This window comes from Anomalospiza imberbis, chromosome 2 (assembly GCF_031753505.1).
Source record: "Anomalospiza imberbis isolate Cuckoo-Finch-1a 21T00152 chromosome 2, ASM3175350v1, whole genome shotgun sequence".
Lineage (NCBI taxonomy): Eukaryota > Metazoa > Chordata > Aves > Passeriformes > Viduidae > Anomalospiza > Anomalospiza imberbis.
The window spans coordinates 32,041,067-32,058,820 of record NC_089682.1 but is presented as its reverse complement, the minus strand read 5'-3'; the positions used below and the strand labels follow the sequence as shown (position 1 = coordinate 32,058,820).

Here is a 17,754-nt window from a genome sequence, read left to right as displayed (position 1 = left end):
CAAATTAAAAGCAAAGCAATCTGACATTGCAATTTGGGTGACTTTATTCCAATGCAGTTTCTGGGAAAGTCCAGAATTCTTTCTTAAGACTTGTAATACATCATGGAGATGCCATAATTTCAGGTCTAATTTTTCTGAGGGAAAGAAAATGTCAGGATCTGGAAATATGCATGGGGAAATTAAGACAGAAGGCACCTCTGTTTTATCTATTTCCACAGGAAGTAGCAAGGTCTAACTACTCCTTTTAATGGAAGGTAGAGGAAGAAATAATTTGTTTTTAATTTTAGATCATTACTTGCATAGTTTTGGGGGTTTTTGTTTCACACCAGCTATTCCTCTAGCCAGGTAAGGCTTAAATAAAGACACAGCCTTTAATTGTTTTAATCATGTCCCATTTGTTTGAAAGAGTGATGCACTGACATAACACTACAAAGGAGTTGATTGACATGGTTCATCCCAAATCATAATCACAAAAGATTGATAATAGTTTTGTTGAGTTTTTTTTTTTTTTCTCTTGCATTTTCCACAGTCATTGGGGAATTTCCACCAGGATGCTTCCTGGACACTCCAGGGACCAGTTTGGCTGGAATCTCTGTTGTATTTTGCACAGCACATGGTGAGTGCTTCATATAAATGACCTTTTGCATCTGTAGCATGAGGAGGCAGGGGTTAGAAACAAGCTAATACTTGTTTGGTATTATTACTTGTGTTATCACCATCTGGTGCACAGCTAAAAAAGTACCTAAAATTATTCTGTTACCACCTGGCATTTTCTGGCAGAGCAAAATGTTGGATTTGGCCAATAGAAGTGCAAAGTGAGAGTTTAAACATATCTTGAGGTTCAACTAATGCTGCACCATCTGAAATGTCTTTGATACTGTGTATGTACCTCAAGTGGAAAACCTAGGGGGTGGGGGGAAAGAAAAAAATTAAAAAGCAAAAAATAGATTTGGAACTCTAAAAATCTTCCTAGTTTTAATCTATCTGCAGAAGGAATTTAAGTAAACAGAAACATTGTAAAAGTAGAAATTGAAAAAGATGCAGCACACTAAAACCAAACAGTATCAAACATTGGCTGTTTTATCTCAAAAATGCAATAAATCGGGGGCTGATGAAACCAAAGAACTCCATTTACAGATGAGATTAAGCAGTCAGGACAAATTTATTACTTTTGGATTAAAAGCAATCACGCAGCATTTGTAATCAACAGAAGAAAAAGCAAATGTGATGCTCGCGATCAGGAAGACGCTGAATTAATTGCTCCATGTGTTTCTGCATCCTCAGTGTCACCAATCACTCCTGACATGCAGGTATCAGGTCACAGATGTTATTTCTTTTCCCCATTATTTCTACCCACACATACACACTTATGTTTTCTAATGTTTTGAAACGAAAAAGTCCCTTCTGGCCAGGTTGAGGATAAAAAGTGCAGTGCTTTATTTGAAATTCTGATAGGAAGCCAGTTTGGGGACATGACCGCAGCACATTCTCCTGCAAAATGGGAGCCCTCAGCTGTGGAATGGATCCATCACATTCCTCAGCCCCCTCCTCAGCACAGGGGAAGGGTGGGGCTTTGCTTGCAGCATCCCTGGCAAAAAAAAATCCTCTTGGAGCAGCTTCCTTTGGGCTCTGGGGAGAAGGCCCCAGCAGTGTCAGCCTGCAGAAATGGCAGCAGTGCTCACCAAAATGCAGGAAATGCACCAAAACTGGGAAACGAGCTGATGATCTCTGGCACAGGATGGGGTCATGCCACACATCTTACAGACACTGCAGTGTCTCGGTGGAGGGAAGTTTTCAAGGAGATTCACAGTCCCACACTTCTGCTGTCAATTAATATATCTGATCTTTTTCTAGTCCTTGCTTGGCCTCTGTTAGCACCAAGATATGCTGTGTAATAAATAGAAATCAATGTTGGATTTAAAGAAGAAAATTGTTTGTTTTGCTTATTTAGCTCGAAAGTGAATGAGCTGGAGTTTATGTTAATATTGTACCATGGTTAACATTTCTCCAGTGAGGGGCCAGCAGACATAAAAAAATGAGTTCTGCCCAAAATTAAGTTCAGCAGGTAACTATTAGAGAGTGCAGATTTTCCCACAGAGTTGCAACTTCTGTTATGGAATTGAGAATATAAATGCATAACTTCTGTGGAATTTGTGAATCTGATTTAAATCTGCGTGATTTATTAAGGGCTGGAAATTGAAACTTTTCTGCTGAGTGGCTTATTTTGATTGGTGGTGTGAAATTTCTTCCCTTGGTTTAGGAACTATTTGAAAAATGTAAGGTAGAAAGAAGAATAGCTCCAGCTTGACTAGAAGCATCCCACTGAACTGTGATTCTGTAGTGATAAAATTAGGATACACATCAGAAACACTAAAGGAATTACCTCTTAAAATTGGTTTAATGCCATGTCATGTTACTGTCAAGAGCTCTGTGACCAGATCTCTGAGGGGAAATCCTAGTTTGAAATGGTTTCACTGAGGGGAATGACAGATAACTTGGAGAAAACTCACTGGTTTTCTCCAGAAACCTCTCATGTGGAATACACAGAAACTTTTTAATTTGACTTCTTCAATAACCTATGTAAAAATAATACTGCTGGGAGAGATTTTGGACTACTGTAAAGGGGGATTTGAAGAAAAAATGAACTCCATTATTTGGGTATGAACCAGATCCTGTAATCCAAGTGACAAGATTTGCTTATGGACTGTATTAGTTGCTGTGAGGGGACTGATTGTACAAATCCTGTGTCCAGGAGAGACATGGAGGGGCTGGAGCATGTCCAGGGCAGGGAACAGAGATGGGGAAGAGTCTGGAACACCAGGAGAGGCTGAAGGAGCTGGAAAGGGGCTCAGCCTGGAGAAGAGGAGGCTCAGGGGGGACCTTGTGGCTCTGCACAACTCCTGACAGGAGGGGACAGCCAGGGCGGTCGGGCTCTGCTCCAGGGAACAGGGAAAGGAGGAGAGGGAACGGCCTCAGGCTGGACCAGGGGAAGTTTAGAGTGGAGATTAGGACAAAATCCCTCACAGAAAGGATTGTCAAGCACTGGAAGGAGCTGTCCAGGGGAGTTGCGGAATCACCATCCCTGGAAGTGTTCCAAAAACATGTTGATGTGGTGCTGAGGGCCATAGGTTAGTGGTGGGCTTGGCAGTGTTGGGTTAATGGTTGGGCTCGATGACCTTTGGGGTGTTTTCGAAACTTGATGATTCTTCTGGAGGTTCTTGAGCCCAGTTTATTTTAATGTGCTGTGAGAACCAAGCACACTGTGGGAGATGTGCTGCTCTAGGGGCACTGGCAAGGCTCAGACTCCTCAGTTTGCCTGGATAGAGAAGCCCAGTCTTGGACCCACGTATTTAACAAACTCCAGGGGCAGGAGGGACATGGGTGAAAAGACCTGAAATGCACAGGTTCCAGAGGAAAGCTGAGGAGAAATGGCCTCAGCATTTAACATGTAGCCAGCTTTTGATCTGAGCTGGTGAAGTCCTCAGCTGCTCACAGCAGTGGAGTTGGGGATCTCCATGAGAGATTTCAGCAGTGGGGCCTGAGTTCTCCACCCAGCACGGTGGGGGAAGCCGGGAGCAGAGTTGGAAATTGAACCCAGATTTCCTGAACTTCCACTCAGCCCCTCAGCCAGGTGGCTGTACCTCCTCCTCCAGAGAGAAAATATTACCTGAAAAGAAATACTACCCTAAAATAAATCCAGAATTTATGTAATTTAGTATTATATCAAGGACACATTGAAATTTTACTGAATCACAATTTACTTTTATAGTAATAGACACTTTTACAGTGTTTTCTACCAATATAAGACATCTGTAACCCTACAGTGATATGGCCGTAATGGGGTCAGAATTAATGAGGGGCAACATGGCCTGAAATTCTCCCATTAGCAGCAACTCTCAAACTTCTTGAAGAGTTACATTCAAGCAAGCTAAAAAATACACTGAGCAAACAAGGGAAACATTTTGAAAGATAAAATATTTCAAATACTAGCAAATGAAGCACTTTTTGTGAAAAAAGAAAAAGCCTTAGGAGTGAAATGAAATAAAAATGCAGTTTGTTATACCATAATTATATTATTGCCTCAGAACAATCAATCTATTTTCTTTCTGAGAATATTTCCAAGCAGTTGTTTTTGAGCAATTTTCATCATATGAATAATCAGTCTTTTGAAGCATGACTCCAGTGTAAGGTCAAAGTTGTTTTTTGTATTCTCCAAGCAGCTGAATTGCTTTCTGCTTATGTAATACAGATGTCAAGCTGTTTGAAATACTTGAGCACTTTGGTGACTTGTAAGAAAAAGAAGCAAGAACTTTCGACAGTACTTGATTTTGTCAATTTGAAAATTCATTTTCATTTTAAATGGAGTTTTAAACCTCATGTTTGTGGAAATTCTTCTCACCATACAGACCAAATACAGTAATGGCTCAGTTTTCAGCCAAGACTTTTTATCAGGATTTAACTGTGCTCAAAGTGGGGTGACAACATTCCTCAATTTTTAGTGAGCGAATTTCAGGCAAATTGGAGTCTTATCTGAAATACCTTTGAATCTGACAGGCAATTGAAAGTTTGTTTTTCATCTTGTGAAACACCTACAGGTAATTCTGCTCTGCCAAGAATGAACTTTTGGTCCTACTGAGCCCATGTAGGTTATGTAAGTTTTATCTTTTAAAAGACAACAATTATGACAAGATATGGGGTAACAGGGCCATGTGTTTGTCATGTTTGAGCTGGGGTGGGTGGGAGAGGAGGGCCAGCTATAGAGGCATATCCATAGATTTTGTGTGGAAGCTTTGGAGTTTGCCTGTAATAAATCAAATTTACTGCACAGCTTCTGACGAGGGGCTTGTACAGCTCTGGTGTGCTGGGACAGTGCGATTTCTCCATGATCAAAAGGCCTAATGAAATATAATTATTGCTATTGTGAGGGCTCCAGAGCCAGCCCCTGGCAAATTGCCTCTTAACAGTGGTCAGGCTAACCCAAGCCACACAGGACTGGACTTTTCACTGGATCCCATGGCATTCCTGACTCAGCTTCCCACCAGCTCCAGGATCTTTGCATAGTTGTCTGCTGGGCTGTGTAAATAACTCTAAATGTTGCAGTGAGACAGTAAATATTCCCCAAGTAATGAAATTCAAGAAAAACAGAACGAAGAAGTCATCCAGAATCTCAGATACCACTGGATAGAGCTGGGAAAAACACTTTGCTGGTAAAGCTGCAGAGCTTTCAGGACTTTCACACACACAAAAAACCCCTAAAACACCTCATTTTTCATTACTAAAATACACAGTGTTTTTTGTGAACTTTACATCCCCATTCAGTTAATCTTCACCTGTTTTAATGGTAATAATTTGATTTAAATAACATAATTGTAAATTACACCTTCTAATGAGGAATTAAGGATCAGCTTTTGCAAAAGGATGGTAAATTTAATTTCAACAATCACAGAAAACTAAGTTGTTTTGGTGGTCTGTGTTATTATCTTTACTTATCTTCTTATCATGACTTTGTCAGTATACAAAGGAATTTGAATTTCTCCGTGTTGGAAGCTGTTAATATATAGCTCAAAATGCATCTTCAGTGGTACACAAATTATCCCCTTTAATCAGAAGAGCTTAATTTCATCACAGAGAAACTTATTTAACAAAAGGCACCTACATTTGGTAGCCGAATTGGAATTAGGTCAGAGCATCTGAATTGTCTTTATCCACTTTGGACAAATGCAAACAATTTTCATTTTCTGTAATGGACATTTCTTTGTTAAGCAGATTTATTGATAAACTGCTCAATGGGATTTTGTTACTTTAATATTTTCATCTATGGAGGGACACAGTAGAAGAACAGCCTAAATGAAATTGGGCAATCAGGAAAGACTTGATTAAAACTAAGGTGATACAAATGAATAAGAATTTATGCCCAAGAGGTAACAGATGCAACAGTTTAGGTGTTGATTTCAAAATGTTGGGGTTTAAGAAAGCCATTTAGCTCTAACAAAGGGAGAAGGCAGACTCTGATGTTGCCAGGAACAAGAACAGAGAGAACATAAAAATTTAGGAGGGTAACATGAAGGATGACATTTGAGTCAAACATCTCATTAAAAGAAGAAAACTGGGAGGGGAATGGAAACAGAGAGGAGCATTTTTTTTTTTTTTTCTTCAAAGCAAACAAAAAGTTTATACAATATAAAAGGATTTTTAAAAATATATGCTGAAGAAAGGCCAAAACTTTAAATGCAACTTATGTTCCCATATTTATGAGACCATATCATGAATACAATTTGAGCAGGGATATTTCTCACTAAAACCCAAAACTTTAAATGATAGCTCTTCAAAATGTTTTCCAGTGCTTTATGTTTCCTGTAATGGAAAATGTTATCCTTCATTAAAAGCCAGCTAGACTGTCAGTATTTTCCATCATCCTCTATTTTATCCTAGGCCTATATTATAATTTAACAGCATTCTTGATCTTCATTTTCCCATCAGAAGAACTATACCAATTTTCCCTTCTATGTTTTCATCAGTATGGAAAAGACTCCTTTTGTCTGTGTGGAGTCCAAGAGTTGCCAAAACCTCACAGAAGTACAAAAAAGAGAGGTAAAGTATACACATGACTGCTCTGTGCTCCTGAAATCAAGCTGCCAGTAGAAAAGTGCACCTTTCTGAGGTCTTGCCCCAAATATCTCTGCCTGTGGATTCTGTTACTGCTCCCTAATCCTATTAATTATTAGAAATTAATTAATCCTGTTATTCTTAGAAATTCCCCAATGCCTTAAGTGGGGAAAGAGGACCTTGCTTTTAGAAAGACCCAGAGCTGCCTTTTGAGGCCTTCTGGGGAAAATTCTACTTGCTCAGGTTTAGGCACCTGTTGTAGGAGAACTGACCTAAACCAACTGGTGGAAGATTCAAACACAAACAGGGAAAAAAAAAAGTTACATTTCTTCATATATTTCCTGGCTGACCTGGGGAATTCTTTGTGGATGCTGAGAGTTTATATGGACTCAGAAAGCAGCTGGGTAAAATCCTGAAGGTCTTTAAGCACAAGAACATTGATGGAGTGTTAGGATATTTCTGACCTACAAATTGCCAGAGGCTGAAAATGAGTTCTGGGGGGAAGGAACCCTCCACACCCATTATTATGGTCCTTCCTATATTAGTCAGAATAAAAGAAAGAGCTTTGCAGGAAGATTTGCAGTGATCTAGGAAAACAATTGTTTTTCATGAGAGGAAAATGTCTGGATGGAGTAATCTGACCTTTTCCCGTCTTTACTGAATCTTAGAGTTAGCTGGTTTCACAATGTTCAATTTTCTAACACAGTCCCTTTAAAGTAGAAAACAACATTTTTTATCATTTCTAGACACAATCAACAGAGAATCCTATGGGATTCCTTGTTTCTGGGTTGGTGTCTAAATGAGCCTTTTAGGGACACCAGCCCTGAGCAGAAGTGTGCCATCTGCTACTCTCTGACCAGCTTTCCTTTCCACCCTCTGCTCTGCTCACTTGCTCTTCATGCTGTCACATGTGCATGAACAAACTGTCTGAGAGGGCACAAAAGGGCACAAAACCATAAGGGACACAATCAGAAAGAAATGTAACACCAGCTCAGAACAGAAGGGAAAAGGAGATCCTCGCATGCCAATTTTCTTTCCTGCCTTTCATTCATTCAGTGCTTGGAGCAGGAATAGAATTCATCTCTGCTGGTTGGAGATCTCCTTCTCTTCATTCCTGGATTAGCTCAACTGGTTTATATTTTATTCACACAGTTATTTCCAAGGCTTAGCTAGATTAGTCACCTGTGTTTGAGCCACTGACATTTGTCCAGCTTTTGTTATACATAGCAAGGTGAAAAAAGAAAATGAATCTTAGAAAGTGTCTCCCAGGAACTAAAAAGAGGCTGCCATGTGTATTAAGTTACAGGAGCCCTTCTAAGGAGTTTTAGGATTTCTGTAAGTCGACATACACAAAGTGTGCCGGTCCTTTTGTCTTCCAGAGAGTTAACATGATTAAGCTTTTTATCTGGCATGCCTTTTCACTAGAGAATCTGCATGAAATCCCCCTAAATTCTCTTCATGTCTTTCCAAAAAATAATATGAACTGTTTTAACACAGCCTTTTTTACTGTCTGGAATGTGTTTTCATTTTCTAAGTGCTTTTCAAGGTTGAAATGAAGAAAGTTTTGGTTACAAATGCAAATCTCCAGGAATGAACTTGAATGAGTAGATTCAAGGCCCACGTCTGGCATCTCTTTTTGAAACCTGAAGCCTTTCTAACCCATTTCATCCTAGATGCTGCTTTTGAATCCTCCAATGTGAACTTCTTCCCTTTGGCAAAGTCACACTGATAAATGATGTCACTGAAATGAAACCCTAGCACGTGTCAGCGTGGAATTTCTATTACTGCCCTCTTTCACTTAAAGGGGTTTCTTTTTCTGGCAGAGGCAGGAATGCATCCACACACTGTACGAGGGAAAGCTGAAACTGTATGTTATGGATTTTCTCCTGTGAGTAGATTTGTGCAGGAAATCTTGTGATTAAAGGCCAAATGGAGAATTTGGGTAAAAACTGGATAAGCTGGCTTTTAGCAGATGCAAATCTCTCCTTGCTTTAAGCAGTGCACCTGAAAGGCACAGTCAGACATCCGTTGTTGGCAGGGGTTTTCAGATGGAGGTGAGGGGCAGATGGAGAATCACAGAATCCCAGAAAGGTTTGGGCTGGAAGGGACTTGCAAGATGACCCAGTCCCACTCCCTCCCATGGGCAGGGACACCTTCCACTATCCCAGGGTGCTCCAAGCTCTGTCCAGTCTGGCCTTGGACACTTCCAGGGACAGCCACTGCTTCTCTGGGCACCCTGTGCCAGGGCCTCGCCTCCCTTACAGGGAACAATTCCTTCTCAACATCCCTTCTAAACTTGTCTTCTGTCAGCTTGAAGCCATCCCCCTCCCGGTCCTGTCACTCCCTGCTCCTGTAAATAATACCTGAGGAAGCAGAAGGCCTCAACCTCCTACCAGTCTGTGAATTGCTGGATTCAGGCTGGGGTCTTGAGCTTTGCCTTTCCTCACCACCAGTTCCCATCCCTCCAAAGCAGTAACAGAAACAGCATTTTGATTGAAGTGCCTGGACATCAAACCTTCTTTTGGTACTTGGAAACCTTGTTATAAAGGACTGAACTGAAATTCCAAAATCTGTAGGAGGAGCAAAGGAGGAAAATTCCCAGCTTGCTACTAACTATGTTCCCACTGAAGCAAAGTTGAGCACCACAATTGCTGGGGGAAGAGAAAAGCTTCAACCAAGAACAGAGCCCTGAGGTCAAACTGAAGAGAATATTCAGCCACCCTCCTAGCAGAGCATTGTCTGAACATGTCCAGTGCTTTACAACACTTAACACACTCTGTATTCCAAAAGAATACCCTAAAGCTGAAGTCTATGCATTCAAATGTTTGCTGCATGCTTGTCTTTCAGAGTTTTGAAGATCACCAACATTAACTGTACTCCAGTAATGAATTTAGACAGAGCTAATCAGGCCATTCTGCAGTAAGCTTGGCCTTTAAAATCCTGAAGTGTGCCAGTCTAATTTTGCAGTCAATTTTCCTCTTTAGTGCATTTTTACAATTTCTATTCAAACCAGCTCTCCAGATATACAAGTTCCCGAAATGCTGGTTCCAGTGTAAATTATCAGCCTTTCCACATTTAGGCACTGGAGATCAAGCTTTGCAAAGCAGGCCTACATAAAAGAAGGAGAAATAAAACTCGGGGAGTTGCAGAAAATTAACATTTATAACTTTATGTCTTAGCAGCATGTTGGGGTTAAGCAAGAAAATATTTCTGGAAACAAACTTTGCTTGAATAGGGAAATAAATTGTCATTTCAGTAATACCTCAGGGGAGAAAGAGGAAAGTTTATTTCAAATATTCCTTTGGAAATTAGAAAATGCTATTTTCAAGCTGTTCCCTACCATTCTCTGATGTCCACAAGACACAATTTATATGCTAAAATTGTTCTCCCTTTTTTGGTGACCAGAAATAATTTCTGCAGCATAGAGATCTAGAGTTCTCCATGGATGCATCTTGAGAGAAAGGGCAATTTTCTTATAGGCATTGGTGGCATCCAAGATACAGATGGGTGTAAAAGGAAGCCAGATTTCCTATGGAGACCATTTGGACCCAAAAGAATGTTTTCTCATGTCTTTGTTTGGTTTTTGGAGCAAATATTATTTAGAGGAAAGATGATCATTATTCTGTTAGTTCAAATACAGATATTTTTTTTCTTTGTCTTCCACCCATTCTAGATGTCAGGAATAACATACAGATGACAATGATCATATAAAATTCAGGTAGATTAAAAATAATCTCCATTGCAAGTTTCTGCAATAGATGTCAATGGTTCTTATAATTTCTGTGACTGCTGAGTCAGAGAGCTTTAAAAAAAAATAATAAAAAGTGGTTTTTTTTCTTTACTGTCTTCCAAGAAAACATGATCCAAAACAAATATCCTCAGATTCCTTCAGAGTACAGATCTCTGCCATATCTGAGCAGCTCAAAGCAGAAAAGCAAGCAGGTCTCAGTGTTAAAATGACTGTAAATTATCAGTACTGGATGAGAAATCTCTGTGTCCAAGAACAATTCTGACAAAACCCACAACAAACTGTTGCATGGTTGGGTAATAAGTGTAGGCTCTTATTCTGTATGGAACAGAGTTTGTTCAGGACTGCAAGTCCTCAAGGTTGGCTGATATTTCTTTGTGTTCTGAGGGGAAGTTCTTACGTTAATCAAACGGGCTGGGAGGGAAAATCAATTCATTTTTTTCTGTGTAATCACCACAATCAATCACCAAAACAGTCCAGCCACATTTTTGTTTCTTTATCAGTTTCATGACACAGTGAGATCTCTGCCATAAAGACTCCCTGTGCTGTATGAAGCCTCTGAATTTACCAGGGCATTTCTCTGGCTTTTGTTGGGCAGATTTTCATGGAAAGAAACAGTTCTGCATAAAATCATCATCTTAATCTATGTCCAGTATTACAGAAGCTTCAACTATAAATGCTGGAACAAAAAGTTAATGTTTGAAAATGGTGTTTCAACACTGCAAAATAAGCCCCAGCCAGGAAGCCACTGCACTTACTCCCAAGTGCTGCTGGCAAATGTGAAATCCAAGTCCAGCTGGATTTCACACTGGACAGTGCACACAGCCAGGCATGTTTAAACATCCCTGCTGGAATCAGAGCACAAAGAAAGAAAAGCAGTAGTCAAAGACACTGATCCAGTAATTTCCATGCTTGCTTTGGCCACTGCTCTGCTGTGGTAGGTTTCTTCTTTGCCTCAGAGCTGAGACAATCTCCTGCCATCTGCACAAGCACAGAGCCTGTTCAAAACAGGCAAACAGAACTGGGTCAAGAAATGTGAGGGCTAATGCACTGTTTTAGCCCAAGTCAAAATGAAGTTTGGCTGCAGTGTACCCCCATTAGGCCATTTGCAATTTGTAGCACAACTGCCACCAACTTATTATTACCCTGATTAGAGCTTGAATGTCTAGAAACAGTTGTATACATAACCAATGAAATACAATATTCAAAGAGAGCCAATACAGTTGAAATTGAATGTCTTCAGAGTGAGTATTGAGTATTTGAGTACTGAGATATATTTGAGTATTGCTCAAATATATATTTCAGTTTAAAAATTTAAAGAGAAAATTGAAGAGGAGAATCCACTCAGTTTTCAGGGGAGCAAGGTTTGAGGGTCTGAGGAAGAAAGCATAAGTTAGCCTGGTCAAAGAGACATCAGGCAGGTTTTGTATTTTGTGGGTTTTGTTAGAGCTTTTGTGGCTGCACAGTTTCTGACAGGACAGAGTTAACTCTTATTTTTACCATGCAAGAATCATCTTGTCAGCTGCACATCTCAAGTTTTAGCCCCTCCATGTATTTTATGCCCATGCAGTGCACTGGTCATCTGGCTCATGATTTGGATCTCTTTGGTAGGGAAAGCAGGAGCAGTGTCTGAGGTTGTTTGCAATACTCTGGTTGATCAACTGTTCCTAATTTCCCAAAATTGTTCCTTTTTCTAGCCCCTATTCCCTTTGTTCTGTAATTAAGCCCACATGTCCCTATTTTTAACTCCTCTAGTCCTCAGGCCCAAAACATGTTTCTGATTGTAGATGTGCTGCCCTTCTTTGAACTTTTGCCTCCCTGACTCAGCTGCTGAGTATCTGAGCACTGAACTGCCCTGGTGCCACCTTGTTCTGTGAGCCAAAATCAGAGTTTTTGTACTTTAACCACCTCAGCACCCAACCACAGCCAGCAGGGGAGGACAGTGGAGATGAGAGGGAGATGGGAGTGCAGTGATGGAGGTCCCTGTGCCCAAATGTCCTCCATTTCCATGACACTGTGTTATCACAGGACTGATGTGACACAGAGTCTTCTCAGGAAAAGCAAATTCAGCTGGTTTATGTCCTCTGGATCTTCAACTAGTATGTAAGGGGTTTGCTCTGTGTGTGTGTAGCCATGAAAAGTGATTTTGAAAAGAAATGGAGCAACTTAGGAAAAAGAAAGAAGCACCACCTGTCAGGAATGAGGTGAGGGTAACTGAGGAGACGTCACATGAAAAGTGAATGAATAAAGCAAAAGGGACATAAAAGGAGGAAGTGGGAAGGAGTACATCAAGGGAAGAGAGGAAAATACATGGCAGCAGCACTACAGTGAGCATGGATCAAGCAAGGAGATACTGGGAAGGAGAAAGGAAAAAAGAGGCACTGAGAGGAAAAATCAAGGGGAAATGGATTTATAGGGAGCAAAGGAAATCACCCCAGAACATTTTTTTGGAGTACATGAAGTGCCTGAGAGTTTTCCAGGCTGCTCCGGAGGCTGTTCCAGCAGCACCTCCAGCAGGTGTGGTCCCAGCCAGAGGCACAGGGAAAGGGACATCAGGATCTATCACAGCTCATTTAGGAACCAGCAAGCTCAGGATGGTGTGGGAAGGACCTAAGTGCATGACCAGAAGCAGGACACCTGGTGACAAAAGGGGAAGGGAAGCCCAGCACAGTTAATTGAGCCTGAGGAGCTGCCCAGCCCCAGGAGGAGTGAAGTTCTGTTTTTGGCTAAGAGGGCACTGGCTGGGGATGCTGTCACTCCTTCGAGGAGGCTGTGCCTGTGGGGAGTGTGGGCCTGAGCCAAACCATCCCATCCCATCCCATTCCTGCTGCTCATCCAGCTGCTGGGATCTTCCTCGTAAACAAGCTGATTATTTGCTTTGGGTTTTTTTCTTCTCTTCTCACTTGCTTCCAGTTCCCCATTTCTTTCAACATAACAGGAAGGATATCAGACACCTCTCAGATTTGCATTTTTTCCCAGTTAGCAGGGTGTTTTTCCTACTTATTTTTCATAGAAGGAATAAGTAAGAAAATTTTCCAATTGCTTTTTCCTATTTCTTTTCATTAGTCACTATGTCATTGCCTGTCTATAGCTGTCCATTACAGCCTTATGACTTGTCTCCAGCAGGGTATAAATAGTCTCTGTTTACCTGGTTCCTGCTTCTGCTCCTACTTCAGACATTCCCAGTAGCCTGAGGGGTGTCACCTTTTGCTGTGAGTACCACACCTGTGTTAAAAAGATTAATAATTAAAGGCCACATGTAAAAAGTTGCTTTTGGGACAAAAAACAAGTGTTCACTCAAGCTGCAAGGCATTTTTTTGCAGTTGTTTAAAAGGATAAAACTTTGTTTAATGTGGAACCATTTCTATCTTTTCTGATGTCAGGTTAAGATCATGTTGAACAGATGGAACAAGAGGACAAGACTTTTGTGTTGTGGCTCTTTGAATCATGATGCAGCATTGCCGTCTCATGAAACCTGAAACAGAGCTGAGGGGGCTGATTTGAATTAGAGGTAGCAAAGAATTGTGAGAAAAGGAAAAAAGATTTTTCAAAGAGTAGTTGTATAAATTCCAGTGTATTTCAGTGTCCCTTCCAAAATCTTCCTGACTGGATTCTGGGATGGTAGAACACTAGTAAAAAAAAATGCACACGTTCTTTTTTTAAGCCACGTTTTTCTCTGAGCTATGGACAGAAAAATTCTGACATTTACACTCAAGAATTCCCTGTGAAGTAGGAAAAATCCTATGTAAAGGAATGCCCCATTTCTCTGTCTATAAATCCAATATAAAAAGTGAGAGTAAGGATACATCTGTGAAATTCCATGCAAAAAAAAAGAAAGAAGGAAAAGGCAGTGCAGTGTTTTGCTCAGATGATACAGATATTATTCCCCCCTCAAAAGAAAAAGTAATTGCTTAAAAGTTTAAAACCTATATTTTCTTCTAATATTTAGGCATAGTTCTCACTTCATATTTTCTGATAATAATCTTACTGTGATATGGTGAAGAAATGGGCCTATATATAAAATGCTAAATGCAATCTGCATTCCCTGATGGTGAAAGAATGAACAAATAGAGTACAAGATTTTAAGTGCAGAAAACCTAGCAGGGTCCAAATGGGATTTAAAGTTCCTCCTTTCCTTTTTAAAGGGGTATTAGACTTCTTCATTCAGAGAGTGGCCAAGCATTGGCACAGGTGCCCAGGGAGGCTGTGAAGTCTCTCCATCCTCAGAGATTTTTTAGAATTCAACTGGACAAGACTCTGTCAACTCTGTAATTAGTCTGGAGTTGTTTGGAATACAGAGCCTGCAGAAGCCACTTCTAACCCTTTTTTTTTTTTTTTTTTTTTTTTTTTTAATTCTGGAATATCTCACTAAACTCAGTTCTGAAGCATCCGAAGTAAGTACAGGTTAAATCCCAACTAGACCACTGGCTGTGCTTTCCTTACACTCCAACAGTGCCCTGTAATGGTGGGAGAGCAAGAAATGTGAATATTTCCCTGCCAGCAGCTGGCATTGTATTAAAAAATGAGACAGAGAATGGCTACTTTAGTTTCTCTAAATGAGCTGCTGGCATGTGCAATTGCCCACTTTTCAGAGCAGACGCGTTTTGTGGGCACAATTTAACATCCATCTCCTTCCACAGCTGTGTACCAACGGTTCTCCCTGGAAAAACCCTTGAAATGCTGTCAGCCTGGAATCCAGAGGGGCAGAGCCCTTCCTCACCCAGCTCAGGAGGGACTGTGGAGCATTTTCCTCACAGATGGCCTGCACATGCATGACAGCTCTGCTGTGTGCCTGCACGCTGGGCACACACAGCAGCCGTCTGTCTGTCCTGCACTTCTGGGTGCCAGGCAGCCTGCTCTCAGCGTGCCCCAGTGTCCTGGGGTGACTTTATCATGCTGAGTTGTATCTCCATTTGTCTGTTTAGCCCAGAAATGAGTTTTGCACTTTAAGGCTGGTTCTGAGAACGAAGGTGGGGAAAAGAAGTGTGGAGTTTGTTATCAGGAACTGCACCTGCTCCTCCACATTCCTGTGTTGTCTGCAGCATGGACAGACAGCAGGACAGAGGTCTCCTTTGCTTTAAGTTAGTTTTTAGCTAGCTGAGGCAGAGAAGCTCCCTGGACTGTGGCTTTTCTTTTTCTTGGAACTGTTCAAACTTCTCTGGACAGAACACCCAGAAGAATACCAGGGGCTCACACCTGTGGGCCACCAGGGCCCAGGATGTGGCATTTTCCAGCACAGGAGGGACTGATAAGAGACTGAGTAACAGCCCACTAAGGGGACTTGCTGAATTTGTCATCTCTTTTAGAGCAGCAAGAGGTTATACTGTTTAATATTGTTCAATTTTTGTGCTGGTGAATGCTTTGACTGTTAAATAAACAGTTTTTTCCCACTTTTCTCCAAGGAAATCTTTTCCTGAACCAGTTGAGGGAGCAACCGCTGGAATCTGCTTTCTAGAGGAATCCCTTTAGAGGTTTTCTCCCAAATTTGCCTTAAACCAGGACATCCAAGCCATCTGGAATGCTCTGACACATGGCCAGACCCTTGTCCCTCTGTCCCCCACCCTCTGCTCTCTCCCTTTGTGCTCCAAGGAATCTTTGGAGGAGTGAGCTCTGCATTTCCAGAGAATGAAGAGCCCATGATCTTGGCACACCACTTATGCTCCATCCTCCACTTCCTGCAAAGCACAGCTGCACAAAGACTGGGCAAAGCTTCCTTCTGCACCACTGCTTAAAACACTTGCTGAAGCAAGTGTTTGTGCTTTTTATTCCAGGGTGATGTGGCTCCACCACAAGCAGGTGGCTGTTTCCTGAAGAGCAGTGTATTCTCAAGGATGGCAGCTTATCTCCAGTAGACTGGTACAGGTAAAAAATCCATTTAAAAATAATTTTTTCCTCACACCAAATGATCCTACTCACATAGTCTCACGAGCATATTTGATCTTTCCCTCTAAGTCCCTTTACCCTCTGCAGTTCTCGACCTCACTCTATGATTATTTAATGTAAAACATTGATGACTGAAGAGAGGTTCATTATCAACCCAAGGTCTGTGCTGTCTTCTGTCAGCATGTACCCTGGCAGAGATCCCAGAGTCAATGTGAATTTCGTGCAATTACATCCAAAAGCAGCTAAATCTGAACATGTGGTGCCTTCTCAGCTTTTCTGTGGAGAGGAAGAGACAGAAAGAGGAGTTAAATTTCACGTCCCAGAATTAGAGGATAAACAAATCAAGAGTCCTCATCTCTGTTGCATTTCTGGGGTCTTTCAGCAGCAGACATAATTCAGTGTCCTCTGAACTCATCAATGGAAAATGGCCTGTCCTGCCATCCACCCTCCTGCTTCTGTAATTCCATTTCTTTTGAGATCACTAACCACCACTAGGAATTTGGAATAAAACTATACCTAGCAGGAGAAGAAAGAAAAATTACTTACCAAGTCCTGCCTGTTCCTTGGAAACTTTTGCACATGTAACCGGAGAGAATATGAAATGATTGTGGGGAGTTTTACAGATTTCAAAAGTGAAGAAAGCACTTGAGTCACCACCAAGAAAAGGAAAACAACCCAAGAGGAAAAGACCACCTAGAACTGATGAGGGGCCAGACACCTGCCTTTAATTGAGCGCCTAAAGAAAACAGTATCTGCCCACCCTTTAATGGGAACGAGTTCTGACTTGCTTTGACACAGGCTCTGTGAAGTGCCATGTGTGCTCTTGGTTGATGGCTAGGAGGAAATTCTTATGCTGGAGCATGGCATGTATCTTGCAGACCTGAAGCATGAAAATGTGAAAATTAATGAAATCCTGCCTAGCTGAACAAAAGAAAGTGGAAATGTGCAGTGCAGGATACACTGGACAGGTACAATAATCCTACTAATTCAAGGGCAACAGCAGAAGTACCTTTGTAACAAAGCTGTTCATTCTGTCTTTGTCCCCCTTTCTGAGGTAAATTATAGAGAACATTGTGATTTTGTGATCTAATAGGAACAGATTCCTTGCTTATCCACTTGGAATTGGAGCAAACATGGACAGTAGAAAAGACAAACCCTATTATTTTTTTTAACTGCCTCCTTTCACTGTTTCCTATCATTGTATTCCTGAGAGTTGCTCCTGAGGAGTTTATCCTGGATATATCATGGCTAAAGTTCTATCCCACTTTGTGTTCCTACCTCTTTATCACTGTTAGAAATATTACTGCCCTTCCATTCTACTGAATTAGAAAAAATCTGTGACTGCTTTCTCCATCACCCCATCCATCCAACTCTGCTTTCAAACTATTTCCAAGACCCTGTTCCACTGGCTAAACAGCTTTTCTCTCTCTTCCCTCATCTCTTCCCATCACAGCTCTCCCTCCTCTTGAATGCATGACTGCACAAGCACTTTTTGCCAAAATCATCTCTTGAGCTGC

At 41.2% G+C, this 17,754-nt stretch overlaps 1 long non-coding RNA gene across 1 annotated transcript in view; it reads left to right on the top strand.

Moving 5' to 3' along the window:
• The window catches only part of LOC137468617 (uncharacterized), a 154,671-nt gene extending 137,774 nt beyond the window's left edge, over nt 1-16,897 (top strand). Inside the window, exon 3 of the long non-coding RNA XR_010996062.1 lies at nt 16,151-16,897. This is a non-coding gene — a long non-coding RNA (uncharacterized lncRNA). The remainder of the gene's footprint in view (nt 1-16,150) is intronic.
• The last annotated feature ends 857 nt before the right edge of the window (nt 16,898-17,754 follow it).